This window comes from Lissotriton helveticus, chromosome 4_1, assembly GCF_964261635.1.
Source record: "Lissotriton helveticus chromosome 4_1, aLisHel1.1, whole genome shotgun sequence".
In the NCBI taxonomy this organism is placed as follows: Eukaryota; Metazoa; Chordata; class Amphibia; order Caudata; family Salamandridae; genus Lissotriton; species Lissotriton helveticus.
Window position 1 is genome coordinate 26,874,268 of NC_136063.1, and position 12,271 is coordinate 26,886,538.

The 12,271-nt window shown below is 43.5% G+C and overlaps 1 protein-coding gene across 1 annotated transcript in view; it reads right to left on the reverse strand.

Moving 5' to 3' along the window:
• Positions 1-10,178: 10,178 nt before the first annotated feature.
• The window catches only part of LOC144828293 (uncharacterized), a 224,236-nt gene continuing 222,143 nt past the window's right edge, over positions 10,179-12,271 (reverse strand). Inside the window, exon 4 of the mRNA XM_078686373.1 lies at positions 10,179-10,208. The gene's annotated coding sequence lies outside the window, so the exon portion shown is untranslated. The remainder of the gene's footprint in view (positions 10,209-12,271) is intronic.

Consider the following 12,271-nt stretch of genomic DNA (forward strand, 5'->3'; position numbering starts at 1 on the left):
ATCCTCGCTCTTCGTATTGATCCCATTTTACCTAACCTTATTGGCCCGGAACAATCAGGTTTTGTTAAAGGTCGCTTGTCGTCAGTCAACTCTAGAGTTTTCTTCAATATTCTAAGTAAAGCCTCTTCTCTCGATTATCCCATCGCTGCGATAGCATTGGACGCTGAAAAAGCTTTCGACAGGATCGGTTGGGACTTTATGTTTCAAGCTCTTCAATTGATTGGTTTTCCTACTAAATTAATTTCTCGTATCTCTTTGTTATACTCTGGCCCTAAAGCATCTATTTTTGTCAATGGCAAAACCTCTGAATATTTTCCTCTTTTTAGAGGAGTTCGGCAAGGCTGCCCCTTATCTCCTCTTTTATATATAATTGCCTTGGATTCCTTTTTAACAAAAAAGAGGCTGGATGACAGTATTACTGATTTTGGTCCTGACGGTAGTCAGGTTAAATTGTCTGTGTATGCTGATGACATTCTTCTTTATTACTCAAACCCTTCTACTTCACTTCCAGCTTTTCTTTCTCAAGTTAACACTTTTTCTCAATTATCTGGATATCGCCTCAATTCAGACAAATGCAAAGTTCTTCCATTAAATATTCATTGTCTAAAACAAGATTTTATTTCCACGGGTTTCTCTTGGAAAACATCTAAAACAAAATACTTAGGTTTATGGTTTGCTCCTACTATCCCAGAAACATTAAAAGAAAACTTTGATAATCTTATTAAAAGTTTATCGGTTTCTATTGATCGTTGGAACTCGCTTTTTCTCTCTTGGTGGGGATGTCTGGACTCTATTAAGATGAAGCTTTCACCGTTAGTTCTTTACCTTTTGTCTATGCTACCTGTTCATATTCCTGGCTTCTACTTTAAAAAAATTTACTTTCTACTAAACAAGTTCCTTTGGAAAAATAAACCACCCCGATTAGCTCTTAATGCTCTTAAAGCTGACAAAAACTCTGGTGGTCTCAAATTTCCAGATTTTAAAACCTGCCACTATGCCTTCTCCCTCAGACAATCTTTTAGTTGGATTTCTCCTGATCGTTGTATTTACCCTCCTATTTGGTTGAATATTGAAAAACATTTTATAGCTCCTTTTCACTTTAATGAATCTCTCACTTTTTCTAATAATATTTTCCTCTTTCCGTTCTCAAGTTATCTCCCATACGCGTATAATAGTATTACCACTTCTTCCGTCCTCTTATCCTTCATGTTCCTTGTTGGATCAGCAACCCATTTGGCACAACCACTTATTATGTATCAATGGTCGTACTATTTATTGGAAATCTTGGAGACTTAAAGGTTTGTTGTGGATTTCCATTTAGTCCTTAATAATTCTATGTTATCTTTCCCAGACCTTCAATTAAAATGTTCTTTACCCTCTTCTTGTAAGTCTCAATATGACTTACTTTTACCTCCCCTCTTGCAATACCTTCTTTCACGGCCATCTAGTCCCAGTATTCCCTCCAAATGTTCAAATCTTTTTCCTTTACTATCTAATGATTCATCAGTCTCTTCTCTCTATAGAAGTTTGTTTTTCTCCTCCGATAGAACCAAGGGAAAGGCTGAATTGGCTTGGGAAAAGGATCTTGCAGAATTTTGGCATATTCCATTTTGGGATAGATTATGGCTAAAATTCCCAAAAACATCTCAGACTCTTTTCTTTATATACAAACATCTTCTTTTCACCCCAGTGAAGGTTACCTCCTTTTCTACAGAAATATTACCAACTTGTTGGTCATTCAAGGCTCCATCTGCCGATCTAAAACACATGCTTTTTGAATGTCCCTCTATCTCCCATTTTTGGTTTCTAGTTTGGTCCCAAATTAATACAATTTTCCACAACCAAATCTCTTTTTCTCTCGCTAACATCTTTCCAGGTTTTTTATCACCTTCATGGCCACATCCGGCCCCTAACCCTTCTTTAATTGACGTATTATTAGCAATAGCCCTTCATTTAATAACCTCCAATTGGAGACAAGCAGATAAAGTTACTTTTAGAGCCTGGTGGAATGCTGTTTATTTTCATCACAGATTGGATACAAGTAATATTACGCCTATATCTGTATCTATTAAAAGAGACCTGTTATGGCTCCCTCTATCCACTTACCTAACGGATATAGCTTCATCTGCCGCTAATACAGTCAACTCCTCGGATGAAGTTAAAAAACCTCCATGAATTGTTTGTTGTCTTTTTAGTCTAGTCCTAGATTCTCAGTCAGTACTACTCCTTTAATATAGTTTATTAGCTTTTGTATTTTTAACCGTTTATGGTCTCAATATGCTTCCTATTCTTTTGATTCTATGTAATGAAGTTTAAGGTTTTTTCACATTCCTCCCCCATTTCCCCTCCTTTTTTTCCCCTCCTTTTTTCTTCCCTCCTCCCCTTTTTTCTTATTACTGATACCTTTTCCTTTATTTCATATTTACAATATTCTTACATTGTGATTTCATTTATATGCTGCTGTATTATTTTGTTGTCACAATCTCTTCTTTAATAAACTTTAAACTTAAAAAAAGAATATACCCTCTCAAATATGACTTTACAAAGCATTATAGCAAATTCACTTGAATGATTAACATCCAGCGATTTAATAGATTCCTATTAGCTTAAGGCCACGCTGTGTGTGCCACCAAAGTCCATTTTTAAAGCTACTGTACATTGATTCTTACAAGTTTTGTTTCCCTTGTTTGATTTTGTCACACAGAATGTATGTTTGTGTATACATACATCGATGAGTGTCATTGTCTACACCCGTTCCTATGCTAGACTGCACGTATAATGGACTTTTGTTAGGAAACAGGCTCTGAGAGTTGTGTCTTTACCTACAACCACTGTGTATTATTTATAGGTTCGATACACAGTGCGTTATATCCCTTTTCGGATAATACTGTGCATCCGGCTTTTGTAACACCCATAAGATTGCACAAAGTTGTCAAATATCAGAATGTCATGCATCCCAGTGAATTTTACGATTATGTTTTGCTGCCGGACAGATAACTCTCTCACGCCTGCTGATCGCTTCTTTATCTGGGGTTATCACTGTTGTCTGGTGAAACTGTGTGAGGTTAACACAGAGACACCCAGAAATGAAATTGCCTTCCGTAAAATGTTGTTGCACTTTAGATAAGAGTGTGTGTGTGTTTTAGGCACTGCAGAGAGCTCGGGTGAAGAGTTCGGGTCGGTAATCGTTTTATCTCTATGTTAACTCCCTTCGGTCCGCGTCAACCTGGACACTGCAGTGGAGGCACAGTGCTTTCAAGATTCCCGGGCCCAGGATTAAACTGCATTACTGTATGGGATCAGAAGTCCTGTTTATTCTATTATAAAATCAAGACTACAAGGGCCAGAATGCAAAGCAGATCAACACTGAACTAAATCACCTACTGACATACGGAACTAATAAACGCGAGATATAAGAATATAATTAATACACGTCACTTCCTAATCAATGAACCCCTTACGCTTCTGCCACATCATACATAGGTTTGGGCGGTAAATTCGGTTCAGCTTGCAGAATTCGGGTAATTTCGCATTCCGCAGAGAAGGCGGTATTGCCTAAAACTCGTGATCCGCGGCTTCGCAGAAATTTTTGCTTGTTCACACGTTCAAAATGTGTGTTCGCAAGATATTTCCCCCTGAGCACGCAAACAGGGTTCATGAACAGGAAAAAAGCCTTGCGAACGGGCGGAACACGAAAATCTGCGTGTTCGCGGAACTCTACATGCTCACAGATATTTTTACCGTTTTGCAGAGTTTTACGTAGCACGTCTATGCAAATTCCGCCCACCCCTCGTACAATCAGCGGAGTTCTCGACTACGGATGGTGTTTTCTACTGCTTAGAAGTGGGAACTCGCCTGGTTCAAGCATAGGAGTCTCTGGTTGTGTGGTCATTTCCCCAAACGTGACAGTCTGAAACTGAAACCCTCTCCTTTAACCTTTAACTTAAGGACCTCACTGAAGTGCAACTCTGCATCACAGCACCAACCAGAAATAGGCATAATCTGGATTTCAAGGGAAAAACAGGGAACTCAGGGGCATATAATCTAGAAAGTGGCAGTGAGAGGTGTTAGCCGCCTTGGCTTAATGCCTCTCATTGCCACTTCGGAAGCGCCAGGCTGCACCATATGTGTGCTGCTTCATGCAGCACACATGTCAGTTACAAAACGGCATTTAAAAAAAAGGTTTGTTTATGTACAGCACACATGGGAAAGCAAGAACAAGGAGAAATTAAGCATTTCTCCTAGTTTCGCCCCCTTAGGACCAGGATCTTCCTTGTCTTTAGTTCAGCGTTGCCAACTATTATCGCCTCTCTTGATAATAGGTGGCAGCGTCAAAGTGAATGGATGTTGTTGTGGAACGGCCACTGCAACACCCACTGCATGCCCCTTTCACGCCAATTTTAGTGTGAAAGGGGCCCTATTACCAAGGCAGAGTTAAGCTACTTAACGTGGGTTTTAGCCACGTTATGTGGTTTAACTCTGCCTTGGTAATCGAGTGCTGACACTATGGCCACAATAACGTCACAAAAAGTGACGTTGTGGCGGCCATAGGGGCTTGGTAATGTGCTCCTTGGTGGTTATAAAGTCCGAGAACTTCAAGAGGGAGCAGCACGGACCACAGATGCGCAAACAAGAATAACCAGACCCCGCCCAGTGATGCTGTATTCAGGATAAGGGCTTTAAAAGGTCCACCCATTTTCAAGGTCTGCCTCTGTTACATGTGTTGTTGCTCAGAGCCTGTGGGCACTATCCCTTTCTTTAAGATGTAGCACTGGTTTACCGAGCTCTGTTGTAAACAGGGCTGTAAATATTGTTCTTATCTTGCCACATTTGTTGTGAATTCAAAGACCAAGGTCTGTTTTGACTGCAGCTGTCTCTTCCTCCCTCCAGCTTTTGAGAGGCACGGCCTGGCATCACAGTCCCTGCCTTCCCATGGTTGCTGCTGCCTCCATCTCAGAGCTCAACAAGCATTTGCAACAGTTTGAGTTCTTGGCATTGTAAATGATAATGCCTTTTATTTATGTGCTTTGAAAACGCGCAAGTGGTGTGTAAACACGCACTTTGTTCTTATAGTCATTGCTTATGAGAAGGCTGGAAGTAGCTGTGCCTCTTTTATGGCCAGCCTTTCTTCTCCTAAGCAATGACTATAAGTATAAAGAGTGCAAATGAGAGACCTATTTCATTGCAAATGCTTGTTTATTCCAGCACGTTTAATTAAGCGTTTATCCTGGCCCCACTCGAGGAGGCTAACAAGTCACCCTAACTGGGTGAGTGATATGTCCTCCATACATCATGTGTGAAATCCCATGGCCTGTCTTCACCTTGAATTGTGCCACATATTTGCTGTTTGATTGTGTACTTCACTGTGCTAGTCGCAGTATCCCCTTAGCAGCATGTTTTGAATCTTCTGCAAGCTGCACTTCGACATCTTGTCTTTGCTGGCGTGTCCCTACAGTGTCACATATTCCTGTTGATATCTTTCTTCGAAGTTGGTTCTTTTATAAATCATTGCATTAAGTTATTCCACAATTAGGTTTAATGTTTGTGGATTATCCTGGACAAGAATTGCATTCTATCCACTGTGTAGATTAGATTCTTTCTGGTCCTGATGAAATGCCACTTGATCATTTCTGACTAACACGGCACAAAACATTTAGACCTTGATTTTAGAGCTATCAGGGATCATTGTATTTACTGCTATCCACACATTTTTATCCAGACAAGTACATTAGAGACCTAATTAGTCTTCTTTAATATCACAATTTTCTTATATACTCACTGTACCACCAATCTGCACTTGGTAGCCCCACATCTCACTTCACATTGGAACAAAAGGTCTCAGTCAAAGACCTCCCTTGCAGGTGCCCGTCAGGCATTGCAGCGCCAGCCCGATGATGAGCATCGCCCTATGATGAAGCACGGCACCCTTCCGGGTGTGTGAGGGCTTCAGTTCCAAAAGGAATGGACCCCTGTACATCGACTTGGACATTGACCGGCCGCTTAATTTATTTTTTCCTTCTCATTTCGCTAAAAGAATTGCATGCTTTTTTTGAGAAAAAAGGCTTGACTTAAAGCCAATGTGTAAAGTTTTCATGTAGCCCACAAACAGTTATAAGTGAAAACCCAAAACATTTTGTTATTATAATCTCTTTTTCTGAATTGCTTTGGGATTAAAACAGAGAGATCCCGAGGCAGTCGAGCACCACCAAGCGCAGCACTGGGAACCCTTGCCAGAATTGAAGAAGGGAGGAGCATTCAACAGGCGCCTGTCCAGCACAACTGTGGAAAAGGTAAAGGAAGAGCCATACTGTCAACAGCAAACTGGAGCCTCACTCTTGAGGATGAGGTCTGGTGCCGCGCTAGGAGCCACACTGCGTGGGCATGCCAAGACCCAAATGAAGAACCTTCTGAAGAGGAACATTTCTTCCTGAAGTCAAGCACTTGTTAATTTATAAGAGAGCAAGTGCCAGTGTCCAAACCTCACCTTTGAAGTCTGTGGGCAGCACTATCGCATGTCAGCAGGACTGCATACCCTTGAATCTGCCCCAGGCTTTAATCGACTACCAGCCACTCCCCGACCCTCTACCTCACTCTTGGATGTTTCCACATTCTCTCTTTTTTACTATGCTTTCTTCTTTCTCTTCCTCCATCATTCCATTGTGTGTTTTTTTTCCCTTACTCTTGGGAAAGAGGTGATTCAGAAACATTTGTGATCACACCTAAAAATGAGTGCCTTAGGCCTCCACTGACAGATATTGGCTCAAATTAAGCTCTACATACAGCACTCTGGCAAAAGGCAGCTGGAAGCCTGAAGCTCATGCGCCACAAAGCAGTAACTGAAATGGCTCAGATAGACTCAGGAACAACCAAGAATGTCTTTGGTATCAAACAGGATCCGCCCCTAAAACCCAGACCACCACTAGCACCAACCAAGACAAACGTATACACCTGAGAGGACCACCACCACCACCGCCTCCGGTCTGTACTACAATGACTCGGGAACTACGGCCTTACACTACACAGGGAGGAGAGCTCATTGTTTAGCCACAGAGTGAATGTTTGGCTATGCTGTCACCAGAATCAAAGTAGACCCCAGGAAGGAGTCAGAAGCCATAAACCAGGCCCCTAGCCCACTCCCCAACTACTTGCTTCCAGTTAATTCCCAGACTCCCAACACTTTTGAACCCGCTCTGAGCCCTGACAAAGATGTCTGTGAAGACGGCCTGGAGCAACAAAGAAGCCAAAACCTTCAAAAACGTGAAGCAAGCCCTGCTCAACGATGCCTATGGAGAGGAACAGAACAGGTAATTGATGCCAGCCCGGTGGGGCTTGGAGAGGTATTGACCCCGGAAAGAGAAGAGGCCACTGGGCTCCCATCAAATTCATCACCAGGGCGCTCAGTTCAACAGACACTCAATATGCACACATCGAAAGGCAGGTCCTGGCCATTAATTGGGGGTGCAAACACTTTCATACATACTTGTGTGGCCGCGGGTTCATGGTAATTACAAGAAATAATGGTTGCATTATTCGGTGGGATTGCTTCACCCTGCCACCGAGCATTACACAATGGGGGGTGCAGCTACAGTGGTACCGTTTTACAGGTGCATAAGGCCTTGGAGCAAAGAATCTAGCTGGCTTCCTATCTCAACAACCAGCAGGTCAGCAGACTTTGCAAATGACCACAGCACCAGGTTCTGAAGACTCTGGATAGATTATGAGTCATCATGCCTGACTAAAGTCAGTGTCTCGGCAGGAGCTCAGCCACCCAAGAAGAGGCATCACTCCAAAAGGTCATCGCCAACCTCTAGGGAGGAATGTGGAAATGGAATACTTTCCTGAGAGATGCCAACAAGTGGATACCCAAGGACAGGGAACCGCAATCCCAGCTGTGGAGGTTGCAAAATGAGCTGAGTGTAGCACCAGGCGGCTTACTCTGCAGAGGCCACCACATGGTGATGCCAGCAACATTGTGCAAGAGAGTTGTCTTGATAGCATGCAGGTCACCAGGGAACAGCGATGAAGAAGCCTCGCCTGAGAAAAAAGGTCTGGTTCCTCAGCCTGTACGCATCATTTGATGACCTGGTGAAGAACTGCATGGCAGGTCAGATGATGAGCGGGCCAATGGCACCAGTAGCCACAGAAGAAAGCTGCAAATCCCCCCTGCAGAAATGTCAGCCTGGACCTCAACCACTTCCTGGGAGGGCACCTGACAATGATGCTAGTTGCACCCAGTAACAGAGCTCACAGAATCAACAGCTTCTGCAAGGCCAACCCTCTTCCTGAACAGTTTTGTGGATATTTGGCACCTCCAAAGAAATCCAGACTATGGCCCCTGCTTTCAGGGAACAGAGTTTAAAGAAGTAATTGAGACCCACTCCCCAGTGGCCCTAGGCCAATGGATATGTTGAACGATTTATGTGCGCACTGAACAAAATGATGAGCCTAGCGGTTGACAAAGTCTTCAATCTGGAATCATGCCACATTGCTTCCTGCAGGGGTACAAAAGCACCCCTCACTGCACAACACGGTGTTCATCAAGTGCCTTGGTGCTGCAAGAATAAGGACCTGACATTATTCCCATGAGTTCTGCATGGAGGGCGTGAATCCTTGACCGCACTGGCATGCAAAGCAGAAGGAAGAGGAAAAATGATAAAGTAAGCAGGCCTCAGCAAGCTCAAACCCCCAAAAGGACCATGGTGTCTTCCGGCCTAGACACAGAAACTGTGACTCAGAACTTGTCATGATTCAAGAGAGTGGGGGCTCAGTGACCTTGATGAATAGGCATAGTGGGATGAAGCCAGACATCGAGAGGAAAGATCGAATGAGTTGGGGATCAGGCCGCCCACTGCAAGGCAACAAGTGACTGAGGTCAGCACCATGCACCCTCCAGCCCAACCCATGGTGCCCTCAGGAAAGGAAGGCGGCCAAGAAGCCATATCAGCACCACACGTAAATCTGAGCCATCCCTACAAACAAATTCAACACCCAGCCTATGGCTGTGAGTCTGTGTGTGCCACCCAACGATCCAAGGAAGAATGGTTGAACATTGGAGGAATGCAGTAACAACCAGGATCCCCATGGATGACCCTTGATCCACCGACGCAATCCGACGGCCAAGCGTGGCTAGAGGATATAAATAATCAAGACAAATGCCACAGGCTTAGTCTCATACTGGATAAGCCGGGGTGAGTATGCATCATTCTTGGGCGCGACAGGCCCTGGCTATGCGACTTTCAGGCTGATCTGCGCCATTACACCTTGTTGTGTTCCGCAAAAGTAACCCTCTTTTCTCATTATTACTGCTGAAAATGCATGTTTTCTTCTACAAAGCTTTGACAAATTGTACTAAAGCTCAAATGAATATAGAAAACTATGCATGTAGTATGCGCACAACTGATTTGAAAAGGAAAGCGAGAAGGAACAGTTGTAAGTTGAGGCACAGTCACTGCCACCAGATGGCAGCAGAGAACAATGCCAGTGCGCATGTCCCTAAAGTGCTAATGTCTGCCATAGATGCTGCCATTGGCTGTGCCTAATCAGAGTGACAGGTCACAGCAGGACACTGAGAAACAGTGTGAGTAAGAGCATTTATGGTCCTGTGCATTGAGGGGTCTGCGGTTCAGCTTATCAGGATCAGTATGATGTATTAATTATTCATCAATATAGATTTTGAAAAAAAAGACAAAAGCCTCATTGCAGTGTGCTGAGGGACCAAACTCTCTATGTAATCAGGGTTCGGATCTCAATGCACTCCTTGTCAAGAGATTCATCTTGCAGAATCAGCATTATGACTGACACATATCACAACTTTCTCACTGAAGGTAAGTATTGCCAGCTGCAACAGTGACCTGGAAAGGGATACACCAAGGTCAACAAAAGGGACAAAAACATGTATGCAGGAGTCAATGGAGAGGCAGGGAAGCATTAGCTGGAAAATGTATTCAGCATTTATTGAATGAGTGCCAACCGTGTAATAACCTTTATTCAACAATTACACAATGTTTTTTTTAAATTTTTAATACAACACTAGGTAAAGCATAAGGACAATTAATTTGAGAGACATCGGATAACAAGGTTAGCCTGGACTTTGGAGGTTATATAATCTTCCCATGGCCCATTCACTCTCTGGATAGTGGTTCCAGAGCGGGGGACGTGGCAGGGCTGGTGCCGGGCAAGCTGAGAAGGACGGCCTGGAACATCTGCACCTTAGCAAGAAAGAAAGCACACACGTGTTTATTGCCTTCTTGATCCTGTCCTCTTACCTGCCTGCTGCCAGGCACCCATCTCCCTTATTGACTGACTGACTATTGGACCTTTTTTTACATCTCCCTAGTGTGTTTGGTGCTTTGTTTTTGGGTAATTTTGTGACCACGTTGTAACTGCGCCATAAGGAAAAAAAAAAACGTCATTTCTTACAGTCCTTGCTCTCATCAGCGCGAGCCTTACCTTTTGAAAATGGGCTCACGCGCTGTTTCTCCTCCTCCCTTTCATGACTTTGTGACGCTTCCTTCTTGCCAACACTGCTGCCTGGGAATGTTTCACTGCACAGTGATGCTGGTAGCCATCCGGCACGGCGTCACTGTGCGTGCCGCCATCTTTTGTTTGGCAGTAGTGGAGTTTTACCAATGTACTGCTTATTTGAAGCGGGAGTGCGCGCAGGCACCACCGTTTGTTTTCCATGGCAACCACGCGTCACGTTGAAGAAACGTCTCTTGCAGTTCATTCCTCTGTGATCTTTGCGGTGATGGAATTTCTCCTGCTTATCTTCGTGTTTTTGGACTACGGTGCAACAGATTCTTTAATTGCTCCCCAGGTACTGCTTCTTTTTAGTGATCCTTTTAAAACTTCATGGATCCTATTGTAAGACATTTGACTTTGAGAATGATCACTTCTTTCATCCTGGTGACATTATTTCTTTTTAATTCTTTTACAGTACGATTTTCACCTTCATTTAACTTCAATACCTAATGTTTAAGTACTGTATTAGGTTTTGATACATGCATAGCTACAAGACTGGTTAGGTTATTTTATGTTAATTTGTGCAGAGTCTTTTGGGCATAATTAACCTTCAGAACACATTTTATATGTTGCCACACGTTGTATTTTCTTTCTCAAAGTACATTCACGTACAATATAGTTATCTTTTACACGCTCTTTTACACGCACTGGTGTGTCTGTCCAAAGGGTTTTTAACCTTACATAGGGTGTCTTTGGGGTTTTCTCCCATTTTGTGCACAACTCCAGTCTCTAGGTGTTTGGGTTTCAGTCCCACCTCTATGATTCACTACATTGTTGCCTATATTCTAGGTGTGTCATGGGTCACAGTCCCATCGTCTACGGTGCACAACATGTTTGCCTCTACATATGGTGTCTCACATGCGTTACATTCCCATCTCTACGGTGCACAGCATGTTTGCCTCTACATGAGGTGTCTCACATGGGTTACATTCCCATCTCTACAGTGCACAACATGTTTGCCTCTACATATGGTGTCTCACATGGGTTACATTCCCATCTCTACGGTGCACAACATGTTTGCCTCTACATGAGGTGTCTCACATGGGTTACATTCCCATCTCTACGGTACACAACATGTTTGCCTCTACATATGGTGTCTCACATGGGTTACATTCCCATCTCTACAGTGCACAACATGTTTGCCTCTACATGAGGTGTCTCACATGGGTTACATTCCCATCTCTACGGTACACAACATGTTTGCCTCTACATATGGTGTCTCACATGGGTTACATTCCCATCTCTACAGTGCACAACATGTTTGCCTCTACATGAGGTGTCTCACATGGGTTACATTCCCATCTCTACAGTGCACAACATGTTTGCCTCTACATGAGGTGTCTCACATGGGTTACATTCCCATCTCTACAGTGCACAACATGTTTGCCTCTACATGAGGTGTCTCACATGCGTTACATTCCCATCTCTACGGTGCACAGCATGTTTGCCTCTACATGAGGTGTCTCACATGGGTTACATTCCCATCTCTACAGTGCACAACATGTTTGCCTCTACATGAGGTGTCTCACATGGGTTACATTCTCATCTCTACGGTGCACAACATGTTTGCCTCTACATGAGGTGTCTCACATGGGTTACATTCCCATCTCTACAGTACACAACATGTTTGCCTCTACATGAGGTGTCTCACATGGGTTACATTCCCATCTCTACAGTGCACAACATGTTTGCCTCTACATATGGTGTCTCACATGGGTTACATTCCCATCTCTACGGTGCACAACATGTT